At 43.5% G+C, this 13,611-nt stretch overlaps 1 long non-coding RNA gene across 1 annotated transcript; it reads left to right on the forward strand.

Annotated features, from left to right (window-relative positions):
- The first annotated feature begins 534 nt into the window (after positions 1–534).
- LOC115173025 (uncharacterized) lies at positions 535–750 on the forward strand. Its single transcript, XR_003871540.1, has 2 exons — positions 535–604; positions 709–750. It is a non-coding gene; the product is annotated as an uncharacterized LOC115173025 (long non-coding RNA).
- Positions 751–13,611: the final 12,861 nt, after the last annotated feature.

Genomic DNA, 13,611 nt, shown 5'->3' on the forward strand with positions numbered 1-13,611 from the left:
GATCGTACCCAATAATGTGGTTGAAGTTGTTGCTTTAAGAAGCGGTTTGGGTATTTCCTTCAAATTACAGCATATTTCTAGTCTTATTAGTTTAGAATAGAAAATATTTATTCTTAAGACTAAAGACTAGTGCTCACAATGACGTAGTTACCGGTTTGCTCCACAATATACCTTTAAGTTGAACAGTAGACCTTTAGGAGAACAATGCAACTGTTTGAAAATCAACGCACAAAATAATGTCATTTCCTTCTCCTCCGGCAGCTCAGTTCTGCTCATCTCTATTGAGTTATTTACTTTTCACCCCTATACTGTGGTCAAAAGTACTGCACTATATAGGGAATAGAGTGCCATAGGGCTCTGGTTAGAAGTAGTGCACTATATAGGGAATAAGGTGCCATAGGGCTCTGGTCAAAACTAGTGCACTATGTAGGGAATAGAGGGCCATTTGGGATGCATCCAATACATTTGACACTCCCACTAGATGACATCACATCTCTGACTATCTGAAAACCCTTTCTCCTTGTTCATGTGATATTTCTCTCCAGAACCATCAACATGATCAAGCTTCTCATAAGTGTTGCAACTCTACCACTGTGGGTGACAGGTACTAAATCACTGTTCAGATGAAAGATATTTACTACCGAAATATATTGCTGTCAATATGTTGAGTAATACTGTAGATTTTAGTTGTTCTGTTTTCATCCACAGGGCTGTCACAAGCAGACAAAGTCCAGCAGACTCCTACTGCAATACTAAAAGGACCTGAAGATAACGTTCAACTGAACTGCAGCCATACTATTCCAAACTACGACAGGATACTGTGGTATCAGCAGTCAGCACAAAACACTGCTCTGAAACTCATTGGGTATGTGTTCCTCACCAGTCCTACCGTGGAAGATTCCTTTAAAGAGCGTTTTACTGTGAGTGGCGATGCTGCAACTGGGAAAATGGCATATCTACATATTCCTAATCTGAGAGGAACTGAAGACAGTGCAGTGTATTTCTGTGCTGCTACTTATGCACAGTGTTTCACTATACCCTCTCTCCTCTACATAAACCCTCTCTGATCCTCTCATATAATACTGACTACAGCTCTATACACCTGCACCTGTCTTCAACCACTTCAACAACACTTTGCTCTGAACCATTAGATATCAAACAGATGGTAATGATACTGTTATAAGTGGCTAGTTTAGATGGTTTAGCTGAAGCACTTCCTCACTTCTCCACCAAGGAGGCAGTGGTTCTCCACACTGACATGTTAAAGGAGCTGCATAGGATCCCTGGTCAAAGGCAGGGTACTATATAGGGAATAGGTTTCGACTTGGGATGCAGGAAGAGAATTGATAACTATCCTGAGGGAGCTGTCATTTTGATCATCCATGAGCTTGTATAATCTGTCAAAAGCAGTGTTATAAAATCCCACGGCAAACAACCACAGAGACAGACCAATTTACAAAGGTACTTTATTATATTCAAAGATTACAAAAAAGTGACAATTGCATAAAAAACATTTGTTTCAATGATTTAAAAGTTACTAACGGCCCTGTCGGAATGAATAGGCAGACTAAGAGTTAGGACTAGCAGTAACACTGAGATAACAGAATGTATAATCAGACTAAGTTAGGACTAACAGTAACACTGAGATAACAGTCAGAATGTATAATCAGACTAAGAGTTAGGACTAGCAGTAAATGCAGCACTATGAGTACAGGGCAAAACCAGCACAGCAGTTGCTTCCCTCACAGAGCATTGGTTGGTGTTCAGTTGTTTGTTCGGCTCTACCCGAGCAGGGTTCATTCTTCACTGACTGGTCCAGTAGTCGATCATCTTCAGCTGGTACGGTATTCGATGGCTGGCTGCTGGGCTCTCCTCTCCTCCTCTCCAAGTCGGGCTAACTTTGTTTCAGCGTGGATAGCCTCTGCAGCTGCGTCAGATGTCTGTAGTCACGGTAACATCAAACATACAATTAAATCATGTCTCATCTTCAACTTGGAATCACACTCTGTGACGTGGTGAGGTTGGATCCAGGTGCAGATAAGAGACCAGACGAGGAATCAGTGGTTTAAGGATGAACGTAAATACTTTACTGAGAAATGGTAAATGAAGGATCACAGTAACACTGGTCTCGAAAACTCACACAGGAGACAAACTCACACAGGAGACAAACTCACACAGGAGACAAAGTCACACAGGAGACAAACTGAAACTGCAACCAAAATCAAGCTTCTGCAAAGACAAACATAAAACACACCTCCCTTAACAGGAAAATGATTATTAGTAATAGGACACACCTGAGTGTCAATAATGTCTCTTGGACGGTCTCTGCCGCCGTCTGGTGACAGATGGAACCGTGACAGTTCCCCGCCCTTTATAGGAGCGGCTCCAGCCGCGGAGCCAGGGTAACCACCACGTAGTTGGTTGAAGTCCCGAACGAGTCCCGGATCCAGGATGCCCCGGACAGACACCTATGCCCGCTCCTCGGGGAGTGGGTATATCAGTTATATCAGGGTGCCTCGGACACGACGAGCCTCTGACAGACGCCGGAGAGTGAAGACCGGCTGGTCGTCAACAAGTCGAGGGGACGGAGGGACACGTGTGGGGCGAGCTTCCTCGAGTCCACCTTTAAGGGAAGACGAGGGGTGGACAGCCACACCCGTTGACCCGGTCGGAGGAGCAGAAGAGGCCTTCGGTGCCGGTTTGCCTGGTGTTGGTGTCGGGCAGAGGAGAGGAGCAACAAGGATTGCACTCTGATCCAGGTGAGTCGACATCATCGAATCAATCAAATTCAATCAAATGTATTTATAAGGCCCTTTTTACATCAGCCGATGTCACAAAGTGCTGTACAGAAACCCGAGTCCCGGATCCAGGATGCCCCGGGCAGACACCTATGCCCGCTCCTCGGGGAGTGGGTATATCAGTTATATCAGGGTGCCTCGGACACGACGAGCCTCTAACAGACGCCGGAGAGTGAAGACCGGCTGGTCGTCAACAAGTCGAGGGGACGGAGGGACACGTGTGGGGTGAGCTTCCTCGAGTCCACCTTTAATATGAGGAATTTTGACAAATTACATTTAATTGTGCCTTTTCCTTTAACTCAAGTATAATAACTGAGAACTTTCACCTGTACTAAACCACCAGTGTTGATATAATATAACATGTTCAGCTGTACTAAACCCCCAGTGTTGATATAATATAACAAGTACAGCTGTACTAAACCCCCAGTGTTGATATAATATAACAAGTACAGCTGTACTAAACCCCCAGTGTTGAAATAGGATAACAAGTACAGCTGTACTAAACCCCCAGTGTTGATATAATATAACATGTACAGCTGTACTACACCCCCAGTGTTGATATAGGATAACAAGTACAGCTGAACTAAACCCCCAGTGTTGATATAGGACAGCATATAATATCTGAAGAGATGATGGTCTCTTCATGTACTGTAGGGGGACCTCTAACTCTACTTCTAATAATGTCTGTCTATCATTTCATTGTCATGATCAGAAAGGTTCACTGTGAGGTCCTATGAGCAAACATTACGGTACAGACTTTCTGACACTCCCACTAACCACCACCCTAAATAAAATATGCTACTACATCAGCCCCTCTCCTTTCACCTCAGAGCTTCATCCAGGAGACACTCATATCTCTCCTCCACTGAGGAAACATATTCATCTTCTCCATCAAGTCTTCTTCACTATGATCAGAGTTCTGATTCACCTGGCAGCTCTACCACTCTGGGTGACAGGTATTAAATCCCTCATTAAGAGAAGTCTAACAAATCTATGAATGTCATTAAACTGAATAAATATCCTCTCTTGCTCTCCGTCTCTCTCTCTCTCTCTCTCTCTCTCTCTTTCTTTGTCCACAGGGCAGTCTCTTAGCAGCAAAGTTCATCAGACTCCTATTGCAGTACTTAAAGGATCTAAAGATAATGTACAACTCACCTGCAACCATACTATTCAAAACTACTATGTGATACTATGGTACCAACAGTCCACAGGAGACACTGCTATGAACCTCATTGGTTATGCACAATACAAGTCAATAACCATGGAGAAATCATTTGAAAAGCACTTCAATGTGAGTGGAGATGGTTCGAAAGAGGCTTATCTTCATCTACTGAGTGTGAGAGCACCTGAAGACAGTGCAGTGTATTACTGTGCAGCCAGCCAACACAGTGATGTAGAGAACCTCCTCTCCTCTACAAAAACCCTGTCTGATAGAAAACTATGAGCAGTGATCACAACACCTGCATCTGAGGTCTGAGTTTGGTTCAGTGCCAATGAATAAAGAGATGGATTACAGCATAAAGCAAGTTGATTGTATCTGGCCTAGTACAGTATAACAGTATTTACAGTTTAGTGTCATTACTAATTAACATACATTATGTGGTTACAATGTCATAACCCCTTTCTCTAGCCTTTTGGGGACCTAAGAGAGATTTGGCTGGGGGATCCCCATCCTAACGCCAAAACATTTTAGTGGTCAACCTCTTGACTGGAGAGACACTTTTATTGTTTTAAAGTACATTTCCGGAAATTCTACACATTTTGACATGGGGAGTAAATAATGTTTTGCTCTTTGAAAGTTCAGTGCAGTTAAAAACTGGATTTTGCTGTATTTTATATACAGTACCTGTCAAAAGTGTGGATACACCTACTCATTTCAGGATTTTTCTTTATTTTTACTATTTTCATCATTGTAGAATAATAGTGAAGACATCCAAACTATTAAATAACACATGTGGAGTCATGCAGTTACCAAAAAAAGAGTTAAACAAATTAAAATATATTTTATATTTGAGATTCTTCAAAGTAGCCACATTTTGCCTTGATAACAGGTTTGAACACTCTTGGCATTCTCAACCACTATGCATAAACTCTGTAACTGTTCAGACCCTTTTTTTCAATTTTCACATAAAATGACATACCCAAATCTAACTTCCTGTAGCTCAGGACCTGAAGCAATGATATGCATATTCTTGATACCATTTGAAAGGAAACACTTTGAAGTTTGTGGAAATGTGAAATTAATGTAGGAGTATATATTGCACTAGATCTAGTAAAAGATAATACAAAGAAAATAACATGCTTTTTTTTTTTTTTTGGTGTTCCATCATCTTTGAAATGCAAGAGATAGGCCACAATGTATTATTCCAGTTTAGGCACAGTGTAGGTACAGGGAGTGAACATTTAATGAAACAATGACATGAAACAGAACAGGAACAGCGTCTGGACAGGGGAAAAATAACAACATCAATGCTGACACAGGGAACAAACTGAGGAGCAGACAGATATAGAGGGGGTAATCAACAAAGTAATGTAGTCCAGGTGAGTCCAATATTGCGCAGCTGTTCGTAATGATGGTGACAGGTGTCCATAATGAAGGGCAGCCTGGCTCCCATGAATGCCAGAGAGGGGGAGCAGGAGCAGGAGTGACAGTACAACCCCCTCTAGGGGCGCCACCCGGCTTCCTACCTGGATGAGTCTAAAGGGCCGTTCGAGGCATGGGCGCTGGAAAAGCCGGTTGAGGCGTGTGAGCCCGACGAACCGGCTGAGGCGTGGGAGCACAACGAGCAGGCTGGGGCGTGGGAACCTGACGAACCGGCTGGGGCGTGGGAGCCTGACGAACCGTCTGGGGCGTGGGAGCCCAACGAACAGGCTGGGGCATGGGAGCCTGACATACCGGCTGGGGCGTGGGTGCCTGACGAAACAGCTGAGGTTGGGAGCCTGATGGGCCAGCTGAAGAATGACGTGGGATAGGCGTCTGCCGAGCCACCCGGGACAAGAAGACCCCTCGAGCCAGCAGAAGATAATCAGCCTATACTATAATATAATATAATATATAATGTTATAATATATCCCAACAAGCTAGCTGAGGCAACCCCAGTTCCATCGGCGATGGCACCCGGACTCGACGTCAACAATAAAAACCTAAAAATCCCTGATGCTTCCTTTAGTTGTGTCAGCATTCTGTGAGCATCTATGCTGGAGACGAGAAGCATGTAGAATCACTAAACACAAATACTGCATTTGTTAATGATGTCTGAGTGTTTGAGCGTGCCCCTGGCTGTCCGTAAATAAACAGAAAAAGAGAAAATGGTGCCGTACTGTTTTCCTTAATATGAGGAATTTTGACATATTGCATTTAATTGTGCCTTTTCCTTTTACTCAAGTATAATAACTGAGTACTTTTACCACCGCTGGTAGCTACTACCATATGTATTGGTATAGATAGCATCCAGGAGAGGGAATGAAGCATGTAGCCCTCACTATTCCCAGAGAAAAACCTGAGTACTTAGGGGATTTCAGAGATGACAAATTCTTAGCCACCAAGACGGTATTTCGGAGTGGATATTTCACAGTGATGAAGTTGGAGGCAGGAGACAGCTTTATGTACTTCAGTGCTGTGAGTGACCAGAGTGATACTCACGTAAAGTACAGCTGCACTAAACCCCCAGTGTTGATATAATATAACAAGAAAAGCTGCACTAAACCCCCAGTGTTGATATAGGATAACAAGTACAGCTGTATTAACCTGTTAGGGCTAGGGGGGCACTATTTTCACGACCTGGTGAAAATAACGTACCCGATTTAATCTGGTTACTACTCTTGCCCAGAAACTAGAATATGCATATAATTAGTATATTTGGACAGACAATGTCATATTTTTTATTTTTTTTTGTATTTTTATTTTACATTTATTTAACTAGGCAACTTCTACTTCTCTAGGGTAGGGGGCAGTATTTTGACGTCCGGATGAAAGGCGTGCCCAAATTAAACTGCCTGCTACTCAGGCTCAGAAGGTAGGATATACATATTATTAGTAGATTTGGATGAAAACACTCTGAAGTTTCTAAAACTATTTGAATGATGTCTGTGAGTATAACAGAACCTATATGACAGGCAAAAACCTGAGAAAAATCCAACCTGGAAGTGTGGAAATCTGAGTATTTTCACATCCGGATGAAAAACGTACCCAATTTAATCTGGTTACTACTCCTGCCCAGAAACTAGAATATGCATATAAGTAGTATATTTGGATATAAAACACTCTAAAGTTACTAAAACTGTTTGAATGGTGTCTGTGAGTATAACATAACTCATATGGCAGGCCAAAACCTGAGAAGATTCCATACAGGAAGTGGCCTGTCTGACAATTTCTGGTCCTTCTGTTGCCTCTCCATCAAAAATACAGTATCTCTGCTGTTACGTGACAATTTCTAAGGCTTCCATTGGCTCTCTGAAGGCGCCAGAAAGTGGATTGGGGTGTCTGCTGTCTCTGGGCAAAGTATAGGGGCACTGTTTGTTAGTGGTCAGCCTAGTAGTTCAGAAACAGGAGATGAGCGGTCACGAGACTACTCCATTTTTTTCTTTCAGCCTTTGAATGAATACAACGTTGTCCGATTGGAATATTATCGCTATTTTACGAGAAAAGTAGCTTAAAAATTATGACATTTTGTGGTTTTAAAATTGGCACTCTGATGTGTCACTGGCTGTTGAATAGTGCGGGACGATTTCGTCCCACCTACCCTAGAGAGGTTAAAAACATCCTAAAGATTGATGCTATACATCGTTTGACATATTTCTAAGAACGTAGAACTTTTTTTGACTTTTCGTCATGATATTTTGCGCGCGCTTCCTGCATTTGGAGTAGTGGACTGAACGCGCGAACAAAAAGGAGGTATTGGATATAAATATGGACTTTATCGAACAAAACAACATTTATTGTGGACCTGGGATACCTGGGAGTGCATTCTGATGAAGATCATCAAAGGTAAGTGAATATTTATAATATTATTTCTGAGTTTGGTTGACTCCACAAAATGGCGGGTTTGGTTTTGTGTCTGAACGCTGTACTCAGATTATTGCGAAGTGTGCTTTCGCTGTAAAGTTTTTTTGAAATCTGACACAGAGGTTGCATTAAGGAGAAGTGTATCTATAATTCTTTGAAAAGCAGTTTAATATTTTATCAATGTTCATGATGAGTATTTCTGTAAATTTATGTGCTCATTTACCGGAAGTTTTGGGAGGCAAAACATTTCTGAACATTACACGCCAATGTAAAATGGGCTTTTTGGATATAAATATGAACTTTATTGAGCAAAACATACATGTATTGTGTAACGTTGAGTCCTGGGAGTGTCATCTGATGAAGATCGTCAAAGGATAGTGATTAATTTTAGCTGTATTTCTGGTTTTTGTGACGTCTCTCCTTGCTTGGAAAATGGCTGTGTTTTTTTGTTTAGGTGCTGGATCATCGCCGGAGGCTCAGAACTGGAAATCCCAACTGGCGGTTCTGGACTGCCGACCGCCGCTGGAGACTCCGGGCTGCAGGCCGTCTCAAGAGGTTCCGGGCTGCAGGCCGTCTCAGGAGGTTCCGGGCTGCAGGCCGTCTCAGGAGGTTCCGGGCTGCAGGCCGTCTCAGGAGGTTCCGGACTGGGGACCATCGCTACAGGCTCCATGCCATGGATCATCACTACAGGCTCCGTGCAATGGATCACCACTGGAGGCTTTGTTCCATGGATCACCACTGGAGGCTTTGTTCCATGGATCACCACTGGAGGCTTTGTGCCATGGATCATCACTGGAGGCTCTGGGCCATGGATTATCACTGGAGGCTCCAGGCCATGGATCATTCCTACAGGCTCCGGGCCATGGATTATCCCTACAGGCTCCAGGCCATGGATCATCACTGGAGGCTTCGTATGTGGAGCCGGAATAGGTCTCACCGGACTAGGGAACGTCGCTGAGAGTTCTGGACTAGGGAATGTTGCTGGAGGCCGGGTGCGCAGAGCAGGCAGAGGGTATACTGGGCCGTGGAGGTGCACTGGAGGTCTGGAGCTTATGACTGGCACAACCCGTCCTGGCTGGATACTTCCTTTAGTCCGGCAAGGGCGGGTCGCTGGCACAGGACGAACTGGGCTGTGCAGGCGCACTGGCGACACAGTGCATAGACCTGGCGCAGGACATACTGGGCCGTGGAGGCGCACTGGAGGTCTGGAGCTTATGACTGGCACAACCCATCCTGGCTGGATACCCCCTGTAGCCCGGCAAGCGTGGGGTGTTGGAACAGGTCGCACAGGTTTGTGCTGGCGAACTGGGGGTACCGTGCGTAGAGCTGGCGCAGGATAACCTGGGCCGAAGAGACGCACCGGAGACCAGGAACGCTGAGCACGCACAATCCTTCCTGGCTGAATGCCAACTCTTGCACGGCAACTGTGGGAAGCTTGCACTGAGCGCACCGGGCTGTAGCTGCGCACTGGCAACACAGTGCACATAACACGGTGCTAACACGGTGCTTGCTCGATCACTCGCTCCCCACGGTAAGCACGGGGAGTTGGCTCAGGTCTCCAACCTGACTCTGCCAATCTCCCCGTGTGCCCCCCCAAAATATTTTTTGGGGGCTGCCTTTCGCACTTTCCTCGTGGTTGGTATAGTGCCTCATAATAACGCCGCTCTGCTCTTGCTGCCTCAATCTCCTCCCTCGGGCTGCGATACTCCCCAGCCTGACTCCAGGGTCCTTTCCCGTCCAGAATCTCCTCCCATGTCCAGTTGTCCTAACCACGCTGCTTGGTCCTTTTGTGGTGGGATCTTCTGTCACGTTCGTCGTAATGAGTAGACCAAGGTGCAGCGTTTTGAGTGCTTATGATAAATATTTATTTTAACTCAGAACACTAAAGCAAAATAACAAACAAACGGAAAAAGAACGTTACATTCTGCAGGCTTTACAGAGCTGTGCAAAAACAAGATCCCACAAATGAAAGTGGAAAAAAGGGCGGCCTAAGTATGATTCCTAATCAGAGACAACGATAAACAGCTGCCTCTGATTAGCAACCATACTCGGCTCAACACAAAGAAATAGAAAACATAGAAATGAAAATAGAAATACAAAATCTAGAATGCCCACCCAAATCACACCCTAACCTAACCAAAATAGAGAAAATAAACGGCAATCTAAGGTCAGGGCTATATAATATGATATGATATAATATAACAAGTACAGCTGTACTAAACCCCCAGTGTTGATATAATATAACAAGTACAGCTGTACTAAACCCCCAGTGTTGATATAGGATAACATATTATATCTGAAGAGATGATGGTCTCTTCATGTACTGTAGGGGGACCTCGAACTCTACTTCTAATAATGTTTGTCTATCATTTCATTGTCATGATCAGAAAGGTTCACTGTGAGGTCCTATGAGCAAACATTACGGTACAGACTTTCTGACACTCCCACTAACCACCACCCTAAATAAAATATGCTACTACATCAGCCCCTCTCCTTTCACCTCAGAGCTTCATCCAGGAGACACTCATATCTCTCCTCCACTGAGGAAACATATTCATCTTCTCCATCAAGTCTTCTTCACTATGATCAGAGTTCTGATTCACCTGGCAGCTCTACCACTCTGGGTGACAGGTATTAAATGCCTCATTAAGAGAAGTCTAACAAATCTATGAATGTCATTAAACTGAATAAATGTACTCTCTTACTCTCTGACTATCTCTCTCTCTCTCTCTCTCTCTCTCTCTCTCTCTCTCCATCTCGCTCTCTCTCTTTGTCAACAGGGCAGTCTCTTAGCAGCAAAGTCCATCAGACTCCTATTGCAGTACTTAAAGGATCTAAAGATAATGTACAACTCACCTGCAACCATACTAACCCTAGCTTCTACACGATACTATGGTACCAACAGTCAACAGGAGACACTGCTATGAACCTCATTGGTTATGCACAATACAAGTCAATAACCATGGAGAAATCATTTGAAAAGCACTTCAATGTGAGTGGAGACGGTAGGAAAGAGGCTTGTCTTCATCTACTGAGTCTGAGAGCAGCTGAAGACAGTGCAGTGTATTACTGTGCAGCCAGCCAACACAGTGATGTAGAGAACCTCCTCTCCTCTACAAAAACCCTGTCTGATAGAAAACTATGAGCAGTGATCACAACACCTGCATCTGAGTTTTGAGTTTGGTTCAGTGCCAATGAATAAAGAGATGGATTACAGCATAAGCAAGTTGATCGTACCTGGCCTAGTACAGTATAACAGTATTTACAGTTTAGTGTCATTACTAATTAACATAAATTATGTAGTTACGATGTCATATTCTGTTTCTCTAGCCTTTTGGGGACCTAAGAGAGATTTGGGTGGGGGATCCCCATCCTAACGACAAAACATTTTAGTGGTTAACCTCTTGACTGGAGAGACATTTTTATTGTTTTAAAGTACATTTCCTGAAATTCTACACATTTTGCCAAGGGGAGTAAATAATGTTTTGCTCTTTGAAAGTTCAGTACAGTTAAAAACTTGATTTTGCTGTATTTTATATACAGTTCTTGCCAAAAGTGTGGATACACCTTCTCATTTCAGAATTTTTCTTTATTTTTACTATTTTCTACATTGTATAATAATAGTGAAGACATCCAAACCATTAAATAAAATATATGGAATCATGTTGAAACCAAAAAGTGTTAAACAATTCAAAATATATTTTACATTTGAGATTCTTCAAAAGTAGCCACACTTTGCCTTGATGACAGGTTTGAACACTTGGCATTCTCTGAACCACTATGTATAAACTCTGTAACAATTTTAATAGGATCAGACCCTTTTCAGGTGTGCATGATGAAGGGCAGCCTGGCTCCCATGAATGCCAGAGAGGGTGAGCGGGAGCAGGCATAACAGTACACCCCTCTCTAGGGGCGCCACTCGGTGTCCCACATGGACGAGCCTGACGGGCCATCTGAGGCATGGGCGCTGGACAAGCTGGCTGAGACGTAGAAGCCCGACGAGCCGGGCAGAGGCGTGGGAGCCCGACGAACTGGCTGGGCCGTAGGAGCCCGACAAACCGGCTGGGGCGTGGGAGTCTGACGAACCGTCTGGGTCGTGGGAGCCTGATGGGCCGACTGAAGCATGCCGTGGGATGGGCATCTGCCGAACCAACCAGGGCAAGAAGACCTCTCTAGCCAGCTAAGGCGTTGAATCCCGACAAGCTAGCTGAGGCACCCCCAGTTCCATCGACGATGGCACCCGAACGCAACGTCACCAACCTAAACCAAAACCAAAAACTCATTGATGCTTCTTTTAGTGGTGGCAGCATTCTGTGAGGATCAACACTGGAGATGAGAAGCAGGTACAGGGAGTGAACATTTAATGAAACAAGGATATGAAACAGAACAGGAACAGCGTCTGGACAGGGGTAAAATAACGACATCAATGCTGACACAGGTAATCAACAAAGTAATGGAGTCCAGGTGAGTCCAATATTGCGCAGCTGTTCGTAATGATGGTGACAGGTATGTGTATTGAATGGGCAGCCTGGCGCCCATGAATGACAGAGATGGGGAGCGGGAGCAGGCGTGACACTTTCTTGTCCTGGAGTATTGCGAAATAAATATCATTGTTACAGAGAGACTTTTGCTGCCAAAACCTTTTTCTTCAAGAAAATGAAATTTGGAACAGTATTCAGAAGACAGGAATGTTAAGAATGGTTCGGGGGATGTAAAGAATAATCCTGTCACATTGTTGATTATTTTGTGATGTCATTAACTTCTTGAGGCTACCTGGGACGTTAGCGTTCCACCCGTGGCGCACCCTATCAACAGCAGGTGCATTTCAAGAGCGGCAAATTTGAAACCAAATAAATGTCAAAATTCAAATTTCTCAAACATACAACTAACTGACACCCTTTGAAAGATAAACATCTCCTTAATCTAACCACGTTGTCCGATTTCAAAAAGGTTTTACGGCGAAAGCATAAAGTTAGGTTATGTTAGGAGAGTACATTGACAATAGCTGTGTGTAATGTATTGTCAATTCAAAGACAGGCGTCACCAAAACCATAAAATCAGCTAAAATTATGCACTAACCTTTTACAATCTCCATCAGATGACACTCCTAGGACATTATGTTAGACAATGCATGCATTTTTAGTTCTATCAAGTTCATATTTATATCCAAAAACAGCGTTTTACTATGGCGTTGATGTTCACGGAATCGTTTCCCTCCAATAACCGGCAGTCAAGTCATGACAACAAAATAATTAATTAATATTAGAAAACATTGGTAAAATATTATATTGTCATTCAAAGAATTATAGATTTACATCTCTTGAACGCAATCGACTTGCCAGATTTAAAAATAACCTTACTGGGAAATCACACTTTGCAATAATCTGAGCACTGCGCCCAGAAAAATACGCTTTGCGATACAGACTAACCGCCATGTTGGAGAGATCTAAAATCGAAAATACTATGTAAATAATCCATTACCTTTTGATTGTCTTCATCAGATGTCACTTCCAGGAATCCCAGGTCCATAACGAATGTAGTTTTGTTCAAAAAAGCTCATCATTTATGTCCAAAAAGCTCCGTGTTGTTAGCACATGATCTAAGCCAGCCGGACTTCACTTCACTTCACGAACGGAAAAAATATATTTAATATCGTTCGTTAAAACATGTCAAACGTTGTATCGCATAAATCATTAGTGCCTTTTTTAACCAGAACATGAATAAAATTCAAGGCGGACGATTGCGTTCTCTTTTAAACCGTATTGGAACGAGAGTACCCAACATGAACTCACGCGCCAGGTGTCTAAT

Source organism: Salmo trutta, chromosome 33 (assembly GCF_901001165.1).
Source record: "Salmo trutta chromosome 33, fSalTru1.1, whole genome shotgun sequence".
Lineage (NCBI taxonomy): Eukaryota > Metazoa > Chordata > Actinopteri > Salmoniformes > Salmonidae > Salmo > Salmo trutta.